This window comes from Carlito syrichta, unplaced genomic scaffold, assembly GCF_000164805.1.
Source record: "Carlito syrichta isolate Samal-C Ts95f unplaced genomic scaffold, Tarsius_syrichta-2.0.1 Scaffold315456, whole genome shotgun sequence".
Classification (NCBI taxonomy): domain Eukaryota; kingdom Metazoa; phylum Chordata; class Mammalia; order Primates; family Tarsiidae; genus Carlito; species Carlito syrichta.
Genome location: NW_007259552.1, coordinates 85075 through 96129, shown reverse-complemented (window position 1 = coordinate 96129; position 11055 = coordinate 85075). Strand labels below are relative to the sequence as shown.

General features: G+C 44.9%; 1 pseudogene; it reads right to left on the bottom strand.

Annotated features, from left to right (window-relative positions):
- Positions 1-6015: 6015 nt before the first annotated feature.
- On the bottom strand, positions 6016-6306 carry LOC110594471 (annotated as a pseudogene).
- Positions 6307-11055: the final 4749 nt, after the last annotated feature.

The window sequence follows — 11055 nt, the reverse complement described above, 5'->3', positions numbered from 1 at the left end:
AAAGTACTTACATCGATGTAGGCTGCAGTGGGTTCACTCGGACAGAGGAATTAACACGCGAACTTGCACACATTTATAAGCAAGGCCCATGCCTGGCAGTGGTAATTTTTCACCAGTGATAATGCCCCTTGAGTTGGTGTTCTAATGAAATCTCTCATGGTTCCCTTTCTCCACTCTCTTCCTCCCAGTGGCCCCTCCATGGCAAAGATGGACAGCGGTGCATCTGTGGTAACAAGGTCATCTCAGGTTCCTCCATGAGGTCTGCCTGCCCAAGACTCCCACGGCTGTGGTAGAAAGCAGTGAGGTGGTGTGATTCCAGTTCACATCCCGGCTTTGCCATTTCTTTGATGTGTGACTTAAGGTGAGATACTTACCCTCTCTGAGCCTGTTTCCTCTTCTATGAAAGAGATAAAAGTCCTGGCTGCAGAATTATTGAGATAACTACTTGCAACAGGTAAAAAGTGCTGCCAGAATGTTGGTGCTTCTAATCCCCCTTTCCTGACCCTACACTCAGGTTGGACTGAACTATGCAGAACACGAGCAGACGACACAGCAGATTCTGGTCTCCACCTAGAACACTCATTGTGGAAGTCCTGGCAGCAAGGTAGTGATGGGAAGAACTCAGGCCATTCCTGTCAGTCCCATGGGGCACATGAGGCGCCACGCTTGAGATGCATGGAGCCCATGGGGTGTGAGTGCAACTGCGTTGGTGTCTTCCTAGAATACATGGGAGTTGCCCATGGCAGACAGGCTGAGGTGGGTGCAGAGGCTGCTGATGGGTAGCCTGGGATGGCTCTTGCTGCACTGACATGGACAGGTCTGAAGATGTCCTGTGGGAAATGTCTTCACCAGTCTGGAGGCCAACAGATTGCAATGGAAGCCCTGCAAGAGACTCGCCAGCCAAGACTGAGAAAGGACACAAGCCGCTGGAGGTAACTTGTCAATGTGTAGAGTCTTAGACATTCACACCCTCTGAGCCCTCATTTGTCTTCTCAGGATTTAGCTGGGAGTGTTCAGACATGCGTGCAAAGACTCATGCACAGAGACCGTCATTCCAGCATTAACATGTGCTGGCAAGACCTGGAGTCCCACAGAGGGCATTCAGCATGTGGTTATGGTTATACCCATGCTTCCAATGACTGAAAATCGGGATAAGGAACTGCTTACTTAGGGTGATTATGATGTGTAAAAGGAAAAAAGACTGGAAGGAAACATTTTCCACATGTTAACAGTGACAATCTGTGGGTAGTGATATCACAAGTAATTTTTTATCATTTCACTTTTTGTATGGCCGAGAACTTCCTATAGCCGTGTTACTTTTCATGTCAGAAAAATATGTGCTATTTTAAATGTATGTAAACAAACATCTATAGAAAAAAAAATTTTTTTTTGAGTTGGAGTCTCACTCCGTAGCTCAGGCTGGAGTGCAGTGGCACACTCACAGTCACCCCAGCGTTGACCTGCTGGGCTCTGGCGATCCTTCCACTTCAGCCTTCCAAGTAGCTGGTACAGATACGCACTACCACAACTGGTTAAGTTTTGATTTATTGTAGAGACGAGGTCTTGCCAAGTTACCTGGGCTGGTCTCGAACCTGTAGGCTCAGGCAATCCTCCTGCCTTGGCTTGCCAAAGTGCTGGAATTACAGGCTGAGCCACTGAGCCCGGCCAGAAAATTTTGAATAGAAAAAAGGATCAGCCATAACCAATGTCACTATTATAATTTATATATTCTAGGCTTTAACTGTGTACATGAAAAATTTTTACAGAGTCAGAGGGTACCTGTGGTTTTGTGTTCTACTCTTTCTCGTCTAAGTAAAAATAGCATACACAAAATCTGATGAACCTGGAAACTGTGTGTGTATATTTATATTTTACTATAAAATATTAATTTGTCTGAAACTTGTTAATCAGCATATATGGGTAACTCTCCTAACTGTAAAGTCTGCTGTCCAAAACAACTTGGATTTTAATTCCTTCTTTTTTTTTTTTTTTGAGTTGGAGTCTCACTCTGTCACCCAGACTGGAGTGCAGTGGCCGCTCCCGGCCACCGCAGCCTCGACCTGCTGGGCTCCGGCGATCCTTCCGCCTCAGCCTTCCAAGTAGCTGGAACTACAGGCGCGCACTACCACACCCAGCTGATTTTTATTTATTGTAGAGATGAGGTCTCGCCAAGTTGCCCAGGCGGGTCGCGAACCTGCGGGCTCAGGCAATCCACTCACTTCAGCCTCCCAAAGCGCGGGATTACAGGCTGAGCCACTGAGTCCGGCAGATTTTAATTCCTTCTAATAGCAGAAATACCATGTTAGTCATAAAATCAGGGAGTCTGAACTGACTGCCTAGATTTAACCAATTTAACAAAGTTTGAAAATATGCAAAGTATCCTTTATGAACATCAAATTTAAACTTAACTCAATCCGCTGGAGAGAAAGAATAATGGGTTTAAAAAACCCAGTGGGTGAAAATCTGTGAAGCCCTGGGAAGCAGCAACAGTGGTGAACATCTTTCCAGGACAGATGTCCTCATTAAATGGAGGGTGATGGCACTGCACAGGGCCGTGGTTGAGGTGCAACTCGACGTCCACGCGGCCTCAAGGGAAAGTTAGAAGAGGATGAAAACTCTGTACTGAAAATCAAAAGTGGGACTGCTGCAGAAAACACAGCTACTATCTGTCTTCTGAAAACAATGCAGTCCTGGCAGCTGTATTTTAACAAGGCCTGCCACACACAGCTCAAGTCAAAACAATAGTTTTATCAGAGAAGGATTTCTGTTCTTCCATGGAATAGCACAGGAAACATGCTATGAAATTACTAGCCACGGTCACGAGAATCATAATCCTGACAAGAGGGGAGAACAGAGTCATTGCGCCTCCATCTAGCCCAGTAACACTCCACTGGGGCAGCGTCGACTCTCTGGGAACATGTGGCGATGTCTGGAGACATTTCAGTTGTCACACAGTGGCAGTGAGGGTGGTGCAGGTGTCTCATGGGCAGAGGCCAGAAATGGCCTACACCCCACAGTGCAACACCTCACAGTCAAACACCCCACGGAAAATGTTGGGTTGAATTAACTACATCATAGTATATTTATGTGATGGGGGATCCACAGCATTAAAACAACATAATAAGTTAATATTGATATGGAAATTTTTGTTACAATTACTGTAAAGAAAACTATGAGGTTGCAAAGCCATATGTACAAAACAGTCTCACTTTTATCTTTTTTTTTTCTTTAAATGGGGTTTGCTTTATTTTAGCATGGTTATGGACAGAAGCTTTTACTTAAGAGAACAAAAGTGAAATAAAAAAATCCTTAACAGTTTTGGGATGTCATAGAACAATCTTTTTTTTTTTCTTTTCCCCCTAAGCAGAGTCCTCTGTAAATGTGGTAGTAATACATGTCTATCTATACTTCTGGCTACTCCGCCTACAGCATGTGGTATCAGGGAGAGCTAGGCAAAACATAATCAGTTAAGATTGTTTTCTCTTTCCCTTGAGGCACATCCATTAAGCATGCTTTATAAAGGATACAGGATAATAAAAACCAAGATCTAAGAGTACCACAAACCCCTAGTAAAATAATCAGTGGATTAGTTCTTTTTCCACCTAATCAGAGAATAAGACATCATTGGGAAATTTTGCCAGAAATCATAATCCAACAGAGCCACACACTCTACCTAGCCCTTTAATGAACTTAGGGTCCTGAGTCCTACCCAATGGCCTATCTATAAAAATAAAGTAGTCATTCAAATTAGATGTCCAACCAAAATTTTGGAATCTTCTGTTACAGAGACACTTTCACACGGAGATATAGATTACATTAGAAATATATTTAATATAAAAAGGCAGCCAACAACTAGAGAAAAATAAATGATTTTTTTCTTTTTGAGTCAGGGTCTCACTCTGTCATCCAGGCTGGAGTGCAGTGCATGATCATGGCTCACTGCAGCCTCAAACTCCTGGGTTCAAGCAATCCTTCCGCCTCCACCTCCCAAGTAGCTGAGAATACGGATGCACACTACCAAGCCCAGCAAACATAAACAATTTTTTTTTGTAGAGATGAGGTCTTGCTATGTTATCTAGGCTGGCCCTGAACTCTTGGGCTCACACAATCCTCTTGCTTTGGCCTCCCAAAGTGCTGGGATTACAGGTGTGAACCACTGCACCAGGCCAATCCTTATTTTTAAGGCAAGAAAACCACATCAATATAATATCTTTAAATTATTTAAATGATGTTCAAGTCAACTTTGTCAAGAAATATATTATTGTATCTGTTAATCCAGTAATAGCCATCTATTCCATTTGTTGGATTTGATTATTTCATGATATTAATAAATCATAAGTGATCTAGTAAAGTTTAAATACTTATTTTAAAAGGTGGTTTATAAAATCTACACTTACAGAAAGTGATTCGAATTTATAATAAGGCTAATTTTTTTTTTTTTTGAGTTGGAGTCTCACTTGGTCGCCCAGACTGGAGTGCAGTGGCCGCTCCCAGTCACCGCAGCCTCGCCTGCTGGGCACCGGCAATCCTTCCACCTCAGCCTTCCGGGCAGCCAGAATTACAGGCATGCACTACCACACCTGGCTGATTTTTTGATTTGTTGTAGAGATGAGGTCTCGCTGCCCAGGTGAGTCTCGAACCCGCGGGCTCAAGCAATCCACTCACCTCAGCCTCCCAAAGACGCGGGATTACAGGCTGAGCCACCAAGCCCGGCTAATAAGGATAAATTTAAAGACAGTTCTCCACATTTGTTTAGATCACTATCAGTGGTGTGAGATTGAGAGGGAATTTAGAGCTTTGGGTCTTAGTGTTCAATGGATCATTACACTCTTAACCGAGTGAAATAAAGTCCCAAGAGGTTAAATGGCTCGAACATTCCATAGGCTAGTGGCAGAGAGATAATAGAACACATACATACAACTTGACTCCTAGCCCAGGCCCTTTCTCATTAAATGACATGGCTCGTTATTAAGTTGTTTTTTTACTTTCTGACTAGGACAAATTACTAATGAGGTCAAGGCTGTGAATTCAATTCTTTATTGACCAATTAGGTTAACAAAGAAAAAACAATTGTCCAGTGGTCACTACATGGCTCATTCTGTATGTGCTATTGGTCAGAAAGGGAATCAGGCAATTGAGTCACATGACTTGAAAACAGCCATCATCATGACTCAAAAACCAACTCACAGTAAAAGGTCTGCACACAGCAGGTCAGTAGATTGTTAAAACGAAGTCCACAGAGAAGAAATTGAATTAGAACCTCCTCTTTAGGATTAATTTTAAGCAGGAAAAACCCTATCTTCTTTCTTCAATGGCTGTCTCACATTTTCTTTGAACCCAGAACATAAATATGAATAGACCCGCTCATGCTTACAAATGCAAACTCACTTTTGTAATGCCACACATTCAAAAGATAGGCATGGTATTTCTGAATAAAGAAGAATTAAAGAGTATCTGCTCTTAAAAAGTCATTCCTGCTCTTATTTTTTGCACATAAATAAAAAGTGACAATATGTTTCTTCAGAAACAGAAGACTCTTTGAAATAAGTATAGAATCTAGAGTAACCCAAGCAAAGTTAAATATGTTCCAGAGACTGAAGTGATGTTTTCATTAGTAAACCGAATCCTAAGGGAACATACATTCTAACAAGTTAGAATAGTTAATTACATTTTAAAACTTTCATTTTAAAATCAAGCCATTCAGAAAAACAAATGCTTTGGCCATTTGCTTATTAAACTATAAATGTTATTAAACCAAAAGTTACTTATAGATATGATACACTCCTGGCATTCTTAGCTATTGGCTCTTTCTTTTCAAATAGCAACTTTAGACATAATAAACACTCATAATCTTTTTTGTTATTCTAGTTTGCAAGATTTTCTATTTTAAAAAATTATTCTTATTTGCAACTTGCCTAGTTAGAAAAAAGATTCAAGGTGGAGTTCTCAGTTAAGTTTATAAAAAACCATACCCTCCAAACTTTACAGAGACAAGAAAAAAGCTAAAAGCGTTTATCATAACCTTTTAATTTTATCCTCTTGCTTGCGAGCATGCTGTTTAAGTAAAATGTTCTCATCATGCAAACACAAAAATCTGTCTTCCAGTTCCTCCCGACTGACACGTGACACTGCCTGGCGAGACTTCATTGTCCGTGTTGTTGAAGTTTCTTGTAACCCTCCCATTCCAAAGTGGTTTAGACTTGTATCTTTCACAGGTAGGTCTCCTGCAGTTTCATCAGTTGGACCAGACATGGCCTATCACACCACTTTCTCCTCGCCGCTTGCTATCGTTGCTATAGTGCCGACAGCGTGTCGGGTGGCTCACTTTTATCTCTTAATGTGCATGTGTGCATGCATAGGAGAAAAACTCAGAACTAGCCACCCGTGTCCCATCAGCAGCTTTTCTGGGTGACTGTGTTAAAATGGCTTTATTTCAGTCTCTTTCCATTTCTGTATTTTCTAAATTTTCTCCAATGAATAGTTATTGCCTTATAAAATGTAATTTTAATTTTTTCTGGTTATTACTTTAGAAAGTCAAACCATCCCATAAAGTGCGACACAGAGCAGTGTGCCACTTCACCTGGCCTTCATTTCCCGAGTCAGCACATTCAATGCTTCAGGATTTCTTCTAGCATTTTTTCTAAAGAACATGGTATATGGCTGCTCTTGGTTTTCCGGATCCATTCATCACACATAGTAGGGAATATGCAGACAGCTTGGCTGAAAAACCTCTGAATTCAAGTCTTTCCTCGCTCTCAACATGGCTCCCGTCACCTCTTTCTGCTTATACTTGCTGTTTGTATGACTTGGATCATGTATTGTTTCCCACTGAGCCAAGAGTGTATTCGTATTTCCTTTCCTATCACATGTTCCTTTTAAGGACTCTAATTTGGCCCTGAACACCCTGCCACTATGTGAAAATCTTAAATAAAAAAAAGAGGCCCCATTAACTTTATAGGGAGAATATTGACGCATCCCAGCCCGCCCAAGATATCCAGATGATTCCACAGGAAAATACATTGATTAAACAATAACAATTATTTTAAACAGACAAGAAACAACGGGCTGATGTAACAGATGCATGTTTTACTCACTGAAGGTGGAGGAGAGGCTGTGCATGCTAGGTGGCTAGAAGGTGTGTTCTTGCTGCATTTCCTTCCCCAGCATGCCTGAGCTTGTAGCTGTCTCTCACCTAAGCTGCACTCAAAAGCAGAGTTTGGAAACACACCTGCAGGGCAGAAGACGGAGCACTTCAGACACAGGAGACAGCTTGCCTGAGACACTGGGGCTGTGGGAGGGGCAGACTGGGGCTGCAGGAGGCCTCTCTTCCTTGTGTAACAAGCATTCAGGCTCTTCTAAGCCAGAGGAGCCATTCAGAGTCACCCAGCATGTGGTTCTGACTGGATACTTGGGTCAATTGGCAAATATGTCACTGCCTGAAATTATGATGTCAAATTATCAAGTCTCCCAGCACCTACGTTTACTCAGTGAGCTTCTGGGTGAAAGATTGTTATTCCTAAAATAAAAAATAAAATGAAGGATAAGATAGAGAGTTGTCTGAAAAGTATGCAATTTTTCAAGAGACATTATGGAGAGAACATTTTGAAAGTCCTTCTATGAGGTAACTGTACAATGTTTTACTTTTCTTGTACTTAAACGATTTTAAAAAACGGACTGGAGTTCTTCAAACATCTGGCAAAATCTTTGGTACAGAAATGCCTCTCCACAAAGCAGCACATGTCAATAACTTGCTGCTTCCATCTTTCATGCAGAGGCACCCACCAGCCCCTCTTCCCTGCTGACTCCATGTCTTCCTCCTTTTAAGCAGCAGTGCAGCTGCTCTCCTGGCCTTCTGGTCTCTACCCTGCAGATACCCTTCTTTTCCCTCCCTTGCTAGATTTCCTGCAGAGTCCAGTCCTCTCCCTCAGTCTACTCCCTCATTTTGGCAAAACACACCCTTCGGTAACTTTTTAGGAAAGGGACATGGGAAATGGAGTTTTTAAGACCTACATTTACTGAGAATGTCTCTATCCTGGACTCATTTTGACTGCTAGCTTGGTGGGCTACAGAAGTCAAGCTTAGAAATCATCTTCCCCTTGAAATGTAGAAGTGCTGTCTGTCGTCTTCTAGTCTGATGGCATTTTGAGTTCTATTTCTCCCTGGCAGCTTTCATGACCATTATTTCTGGTGGTTAAAGTTTTGGGATGACAAGCGTGGCTGTGAGAATTCTGGCATTCGGCTAGGCTCCTTGAAGGTCCTTTGATCTCCCACTCAGGAAAGTTCTGCTTTTTCCTTGGTGTTCCTGCCCTCTGTTTCTCTACTGGTCACTTACACAGAGGACCTCACCATTCAGCTTGCTGCACTGAGTTTTTGGGGAATGCCCTTGGCGGTTTCTTCTCATCTGTCTGGTGCATTTTAATCTCCATGTCTCCCATTTTTTATTTCCATGTGTTCTTTCTTCGTCTTCTTTTCTCTTTGGGAGCTTCGTTCTTCTTTTATAATGGCAGTATCTTTTCCTATTGTGATTCCGAATTATAAATTTGGATAAAGTGTTACACAGCCTCTGCTTTGTATTAATTGTCTCAGAATTATTCCCTCCATTCCTCCATCCTCCCTCCCTCCTCTCCATCTCCTTTCTCTTTCCTTCTGATTACTTTTAGTCTCTGTTTTCCATGTTGAAATCCATTCCTTAATAGCCGATGGACACCTAGAGAAAGGTTCTAGACTGCTGACTGGAAGTTCTCTGCCCGTCGTGCCAACTGTGAGCTTCACCGCAGGCAGGTTGGTGGGACTGGCTGGCCCCTTGGAACTCGCCGCTGTTCATGTGTTGAAGCCACTTTTCTGGGCTGCCTAGAGCCCTCCAGGCTTCCACTTGGCGAGATGGGTTAGGCTTGGCTGCAGATTTATGGGATCCAGGTGGGGCAGCACTGGGGGGTCCAGCTTTCCAGGACGCAAATCCTGTGTTCAGCAGGTGTTCTCCCCCTCAGTGCCCCCGACTGCAAGGCAACCTCACCAGAGGCTGCCTCCTGCTCTGCTGGGTGTAAGAGGCTAGTTGCTGAACTGTGAGGATTGAGGTTGGAGAGCTGAGCATTTCGAGGTGGCCGAAGGTCAGGGAAGAGGGACAGACAGCCATGCTCAGAGAGGTGCAGGGTCTAGTAGGGCACTTGGGTGGCTGTGGGGGCACAGTTCTCTAAGCCGAGAGTGCTCTCCCCTTGGAATGGGTGTAGAGGATGTGTGCAGTGCTCATGTGTGCACACGTGTGCGTGCATGTGTTCACACATGCGCATGCTCGAGCCTGCGTGTATGTTGTGTTCACACAAATACAACACATGGATGAAAAATACGAGGCCTGCCTTCATGTACTCCCAGTCCAGGCAGATCTGGAGGTTCTGACTCTTCTGTGTCTGCTGGAACGTTCTCGAACACCATGGAAGCAGTAACACTCACTGCTCTTGAAGAGGAAGGTGGTGGGGCCGGATGCCGCCACACACCACGTTTCACTGTTCACAGATGGTTGGACACTTCTGAACCTGAGTCTGATCCACAACAAGCCCAGCAAGTTCACTAAGCACCTGCTACTTGCCAGGCTGGTTCTCATTGCTGGGGATACAGCAGAAAACAAGATGGAAATCCCCAGCCTCATGAAGTTGACACCCACCAGGGGAGCCGGATCCAGTGGTGACCAGGGCACACTGGTGTCAATGCATACCTGGCCGCATACCTGGCCACGAGAGAGTGCGAGGTGGGCGAGCCATGGCCTCAGTCAAGCTTCCAAGGAGCAACCAAGAGCTCTAGGAAAAGGGGGCCTTATTAAAGAGCCACAGGACTCAGTGTGGGAGCCACAGAGTCATCCCAAGGAGAGTGTTCCAGGAGAAGACCCACTGGGGTGGAAGTCCTGATGGGGCGGCAGCTGTGTTCAAAGAATGTTCAAAAAACAGCATAGCCTGTTACCTTGAGATGCTCAGATTTCCAATTTCAATCCTCATGGTCTAGCAACTAACCCTTCTCCACTCAGTTCAAAGAATGTTCAGGAAACAGTACAACTGGCACAAAGGCCCTGCAGGAGCAGGGATACCAGACTTTCTCCACCAGCGGGATGAGTGTGTGCCCTGCCAGCGCCAGACACACGCCAGTGCTCTCCCTTCCAGATCTCCACACTTCCATTCATGCCACGCTCCTGGCCTCTCTCCCTGGCTTCCACAAAGACTGGAGGCTGGGAGGCTCCAGATTTCCACTGGCAGCCGCCCAACTGGAGGAGCCTGCAGGCCTGAACCAGGACAGGAGAGCGCCCACCCCTCCCACTGCTATGGGGCGGCCCCTCGAAACCCAGCACCAGCCCAGAGCAGCCTGACGGCCTGGCAGTCCCCCTTGTGGAGCTGAAAGGGCAGCTACCATTCCTAAGACTGCGTCTCATCTGCCCTATGCTGGCCCGAGTGACCTTGTGCAGGAGCTGTCTCTGCATGTGGCAGGGGAGAGCATGTCCAGGAGGCCACGTGGAGCCATCCTCCTGCTCCCGGCCAGGCCTCAGCTGGGCTGGAAAATGCCTGTCTTGCCTTGGTCCAGACGCAAGCCTGGGAGGCCTGAAGGGAATCACAGAAAACAACAAATAGAATTTTTTGATGAAATTGGTTTTCGCCTCTCCTGTCTCACTCCCTCTTATTTAACTTTGGGGACTCTGTATGAGTTAGTTATAAACAATCAACTCAGTGTGTTCTACTCATTATCAATAAGTATCAAATATTAAAGAATCCATTTAGGCGGACAGATGGGCACAGCGCCAGTTGCCTGCTGTGCCTCAGTCTCCCCTCAGGACTCCTCTCTCCTGGAGGTGCCTTGTGACTTCTGTGTCCTGGTGACAGGGGACTGGTCCCCTCTCCTGAACTGCCCAGTGGTGACTTGAGACTTCCATGTTCCAGTCATAGGGACTGGTCCCCTCTTTTGAGCTGCCTGGTGGTGCCTTGTGACTTCCGTTTCCTGGACACGGGACTGGTCCTCTCTCCTGGGCTGTGGAGACTTCCATGTCTTGGTGTAGGGACTGGTCCCTTATCCTGAGCT